Below are 6,167 nucleotides of genomic sequence, written 5' to 3' on the forward strand. Positions count from 1 at the left end.
AATTCGTTAAAATGAAAAGTAGTTAAGATGTTTCTTAGTAAGAATTATAAGTCTGTATTCTATATCCTGAATAACGGGTTTGTAAAGTGATTTTTATTCAAAACGAGTTAAAAGGTAGAACCTTTCAGGATCACCAATAAAAGCACATAGATGAGCAAGTTATGTAAGAAGAACACGAACAATAAATCTCAAAACTTCTTTAAAATAAAAAGGATTAAGATGTAAGCCACGAAGGCCGTGGTAGAGAAATATGTACAGTTTAGCGACTAGCGCCTCCGTAATATGATTTGTACTGATTCATAAGCTATGATGCTTTGCTGCTAGTGCATGCTCCGCAGAATATGTAGGGGTGGGTGGGGGGAGGGATATAAGTCACCAGCCGAACCCCAAGCCTTAGAAAAGGCAGGAATGTCAGAGAGATGGGAGAGAGACCGCAGTCTCCGACCGTGCCTCCATCAGTGTAGGAGGCAGTTTCTTGATAACGAGAGTAGTGCAGGGGAGTAAAGGAAGGGGGCAACCACAGCCACGGGGTTTCCCCCCAGCCTTAAATAAGGGGGGAAAAAAAAAAAAAAAAAATTCTTAGCGCATAACCACTTCATGTCCCAAATAGAAACTTATTCTGGGGACACAAATAGAAACTTACATACAACGAAAAAAAAGCAAGAGATTTTTTTTTTTTTTAAATAGAAGAAAAAAATAGTGGCAGATTGTACGATTGCTCCATTTTCCTTGTTTTTATCAAAATGTTCAACGCCCTTAGGAGCCGGCCTTTGTCTCCTTAAAGTGACAGTTTGGGAAGGTAGTTGGTTAATTTGTTGGCTCAGGTTGCAACAGATCGGTCAATTTTCCTTGTTTTCAATGAAACAAATTTGTTTTCTTAAATCAACTAAAAGTCGGAAATTTGGACCCCCCCCCCCCCCCTTAAAAAAGATGTGATCCGCACCTGTACAGTGTCAGTGTGTGACAGTCAGTGTGTGTGTGTGTGTGTGTGCACGTTGTGCCGGTGTGTGTGTGTGTGCCGTGTGTGTGCACGGTGTGTGCAGTGTGTGTGTGTGTGGTGTGTGTGTGTGTGTGTGCACGGTGTGTATGTGCACGCACGGTGTGTGTGTGTCACTACACTGCCCGGCACACTCGATGTGCGTGTCAGCCAGCTGTGACGGTGTGTGTGTGTGTGTGTGTGTGTATCATAGTCTCAGTGTCAGTGTGTGTGTTCTATAATGTGTGTCTGTGTGTATGTCAGTGTGAGCGCCTTGTTTCAGCGTGTGTCAGTGTGTGTATGTGTGTGTTTGTAGTTTCAATCAATCAATCAATCAATATGAAGCTTATATAGCGCGTATTCCGTGGGTACAGTTCTAAGCGCTTGTCGAAGAGTTGTCAACACAGGACTAACAAAGAAACTAACATCTTCAGACGGACACGAACCCTATCACACACTAGCAAACCCTGGTAAACATACAACTGTTTAACAGCAATGTACACATCAATAGCTAGGTCCAAACAAAATAATATTAAGCACAAAGAAAACACCTCTCGCAGAGCACAGCACAAGAATGTCTTTTGGGGCACAACACATCCCGTCGAGCATGAAAGTCGCAGCCAGCTACGGGAAGAACTGAGTCTTCAACCTACTCTTGAACGCGTCAAGAGAGGGGCTCTGGCGAAGCTCAAGCGGCAGGGAGTTCCAGACGGAGGGGCCCGCGGAGGGAAATGCACGCTGACCAGCAGATGCGAGTTTGCGTCACTGATGCGCGGCGCAGAGTGGCGTGTGTGGTAACCTGGTGCCGGTGTTGGTAGGCCCTGACTAGCTTGTCATCGTATTGGTCATTACTCATTGGTCTTCGGTTCATGTTGACTGAGTGAGAGAAAGACAAATAGGCCTAAGTCGGAGACAGACAATGACGGAGAAAGCACTCGGAAAGCACCACAATATCAGCCATGTGCAATACTGATTTATAAGCCACGTGCGGCGCGTGAGATGCCTGTGATGTTCTCATAATACGGCTGATCAGTGGAGTATCTGGCGAAATCGAACTGAATGCGCTGCGGTCAAAGGTCAGAACTTAAGGCCGAATGATGCGACTACTCAGCAAGTCTGACTACTCACAGAATGTCTTCACTGAGAATGTTTACAGTAAAGTCATTCTGAATTGTTTGCTTCAGTTGCTTCCTTCACGTGTAGCTCATTGTAAAATCGCCAGTCAGTAGTTTCATACAGACTCAGTTTTACTGACATGAGAAAAGATCGAGCATCCCTTAATTTGAACATATCAAAAATCTACAGCCAGCTGGCTGCTTTTATGTTGTTGTTGTTGTGTGTGTGTCAGTGTGTGTGTGTGTGTGTGTGTGTGTGTGTGTGTGTGTGTGTGTGTGTGTGTGTGTGCCTCTGTGTGTGTGTGTGTGTGTCAGTGTGTGTCAGTGTGTGTGTGACGGTGTGAGTGGGTGGATATTATACTGAGTGGAAAATAATGTTGAAATCAACGAAATTCGCAAACAATCCAGGCTGTTAATCAGATTGGTACATTAAAATGGGAGGTTGCTCTTTTTCCGTGTAAAAAAAAAAGCCTACACAGAAATGTTCATGAGGGAAGGAATTCGAATTATATGTGTCTTTGAAATCTGAACGTTCGTCAAAAGTAGGACTAATACTTGATTCCCTGAGAAAGTCTCCTTGTACCTGTATTTTCGCATTAGCTTTTTCCCTCGATGTCTTTTTTTTTCCAGGACAGAAAGTCAAATCGTGACCACTAAGCTGGATATGTGCGACAGTCACAGTATTCAATTGCTTCGTGCCTCTCTGTTTCTTGACATACTCTTCATTTTGGTTCCGTTGTTTTCCTAAGACTTTGCACTTTCCTTTGATATAAGGCTCAATGTGTATGACAGGATCAAACACGTGATAGTCGCTGATGAATAAAGTAAACAAAAAATTCCAATTAAGGTACATACTCTGACTAGTTGGAACCTGGTAATGATTGAGGAGGATATCACCGCAACAGTTGGTCTACATACTTATTATACCCGTGTACGTACGTTTGGTCTTAATACCCCGACAAGAACGTAAGGTTCCAAAGTACAATTTCCTTCTTTTTTTTTTAAGAAAAGGCAAAACTTTAACATACGGAAAGAAAGTCTAATGCATCCGGAACAGGTTATTTTGTATGGTTATCTTGGGTACTTCTATATAGTTGTGACGAGGCGACCAGTCACCAATTATAGAGTAAGGTTTTGTTATTTTCCAGTCTAGTGTTTGTAGTTCATGTTGCCGATCGCTTTATGATGTTTTGTTTAATGCCATTATCTGTTCTAAGTTAAATGTTGAGATGCACATGTCCAGTCACCGGTAGATCCTAAGCACGCTTAGCCGTCTGTGTCCATGTTCTGACTAGTCTTTGATCCTTTGAACTTAAAGGCACAGTAAGCCTCCCGTAAACCATCACAGAGCTCCCCGAGCGTCTAAATACAGTACAAGCATACTTCCATTTGAACGCTCACCGAACGGGAACATCCTGGCTGCTTTCTGTCGAGCGTGAGACATTTTCAAAGAATTTATTTTCGTAGACTTGTTCGTTAACAACAACGGCGCCTCGTTTTTGCGCTAGACCTAACTTTTAAAATCTAAATAATAAATTGACAGCTTGTTACACAAACATTCTTTAATCATAAAAGAATTCGTTTTTCATCAAGACAAGATCAGAACAATTCGAAGTTGTGAAAGTTTAAAAAAAAGAAAAGCCCGGAAGCAGGGTCACGCAAGGGTCGTAGCAGACGAAGGTTTATCAGTGCAAATCGCCGTTCCTCTCAACAGTCAAAAGCCATCGCTAGAGTTCTTGTGAACCACAGCCGTTGTTTCGTGCATAAAAAACGTGCTATTGTAGATAAGCTCACATCGAGTCGCATTCATGACTAACTGACGACTGCATTGTGAAAAAGGAAAACTGGATCACACGGGTTCACGATGGCTCAGGGGTAAGATAAACCACGCAAAAATAAATTCTTTGAAAATTGTTCGCTCTTTACGGAGGGCACCTAGGATGTTCTCAATTGGTGAGTGTTTAAATGAAAGGGTGTTTGTACTGTGTGTAAAAGCCTGACCGTATCTGTGATGGTTTACGGGAGGCTTACTCTGCCTTTAAGCCGCTCTCCTAGAAAGAGACGGGAGCCGGGGTTACGTCATATGGCGGCCTGCCTGTCTGTGTATTCCTCGACTAGCTGCATGTAGCAGTAGTTTTCAAGTAGGTGTTAATTCCTTTGTCGGATCGCGGGTGGACCGAATAACAGCTCAGCTGGCAGGTGGGTCAGTGACGGTAACTGTTATGACCGACCCGGGGTAGCAGCCGATAACACGTGCGTGTGGTAATGTTTGATGCGCTCATATCAAAGTCGAGTCTCGTTACGAGGGTGTGAATCCCTTTGAATTTGATACAGAGAAGCGTGTCAGCTGCGGTTGGAAGGTCTTAATCCCTTACCCCCCTCCTTCTTCTTGTCTTTAACCAATGGAATGGCTTATTATCTTAAAATGTTGGGTTGCTAATGGCTAGGATTTTGATTGGATGTTTGTGACTCTCGCTAAAGTTTGATTATGTATATACATGTACATGCTAGGGTGTGAGAGTTAAATAGCGAACCAACAAATCCTTTCTCTAATGGACACATGTCCGTGGGACAGAAGCTTCATCCTCTCAGAAAACGGAGAGAACTCTGAAAGACGCGAGAGAGAGTGGACGTATTTTGTTGTGTGCTCCACTAACTGACTTCTGGTATCGTTGAAATAAAGTCACGTTACTACAACCCCTGACTTGGCGTCTCTATGTGAATGCTTCCTGCCTGAGCACCCCTCCTCCTTCAGTCTACTGCACCCCATCACATAGTAGAGGGCCCCAAAGGGTTTAAAATCGTGATCGTGATTGGCGTTTTTTGACCTTTCTGTGACCGTGATTGCCGAAATTTCCATTTCTGTGATCGTGATGGGACTTTGCCCGTGATCCGTGATGACAAAAAAATCAAGTCTCGTGATCGTGATCGTCATTTGTTTTCGTGATCGTGATGGGCATTATTGCAAAGCATTTTATTTTCAACGTACATTTTTCACAGCTGTATCACTCTATGATCCTCTATTCGTCAAGGAGCCAATCCCGATTGAAGGGAAGCAACAACACATTCAGAAATATGATTTTGACAGCGATTGCTTCCCTTTAAGAGAACCAATCACACACAAAAAATCCAATCAGAAGGCAAATTGCAAAAGTCTGCCAAACTTCATCCAATGGAGTCAAATTCGAATTCGAAGATCAAAAATGGCGCGCATCGGTACTGTCATCGAACTTCTGTTATATTTTGTGCATTCAAGCCAGACCAAAGCAGGCGGCGAGAATGCCTTCCGCTTGGTGGAAAGGTCAGGCTACGGGTCGGTCTTTCCGAAGACGAAATATCAAGGTATGTTGATCTATGTTGCTCTATGACTGTTCTGAATGTAGGCAAAGATCTTGAAATTTGTTCAAGATCTTTGAGTTTGAGTGAGATCATTGACATTGTCGACATTGCCACGTCCGGCTGTCACTCGCTCAGTGTGACCTCGACTGGCTCGAGATCGAGTCTGCGTGTAGCCAAAACCGAAACTAGAAATTTGTTTTTCATCCCAGCAACGTGGACACGCTTGGCATAGATTCTAGTTGTCGCTTCTTTGCATTAAGCTTGGATTTATTTTAGCGCATGTAAACTTTAATATCAACAATGGGTTAAATTCAGAAACAATGGCGGGGAGACGTGCCAGTTTGGGTCACTTGATCCTCATGTCTAAGACGATCAAAGTCATGTTCGTTGGGGATTTTGTCAGGCATGCTACTTTTCCGGTAATTGCCGAAAATCCGATAAAGCCGTTTTCAAAATCCGGTAAAGTCAAATTTATTCCGGTGAAGTTGAAAAATTTCCGCAAAAACGATCCGTGTGAATATTGCGCAACGCGACCGGGCGCCGGTCTCATTGAAGCCAGCGCACAGTAGTGTTGTTTTCACCAGTTTGGAGGTGTGTTGAATGGTGGTGGGGGGAGGCTAAAATGGGATTTTTAACAAGATCACAACACTATTACAGCCCTGAAAATGATGCCCAGAATGCACCAGATTGCACAGATTTTAACCGATTTTTGAAAAAAAAATCCGGGGGGGCATGCC

This window comes from Littorina saxatilis, linkage group LG3 (genome assembly GCF_037325665.1).
Source record: "Littorina saxatilis isolate snail1 linkage group LG3, US_GU_Lsax_2.0, whole genome shotgun sequence".
NCBI classification, from domain to species: Eukaryota; Metazoa; Mollusca; class Gastropoda; order Littorinimorpha; family Littorinidae; genus Littorina; species Littorina saxatilis.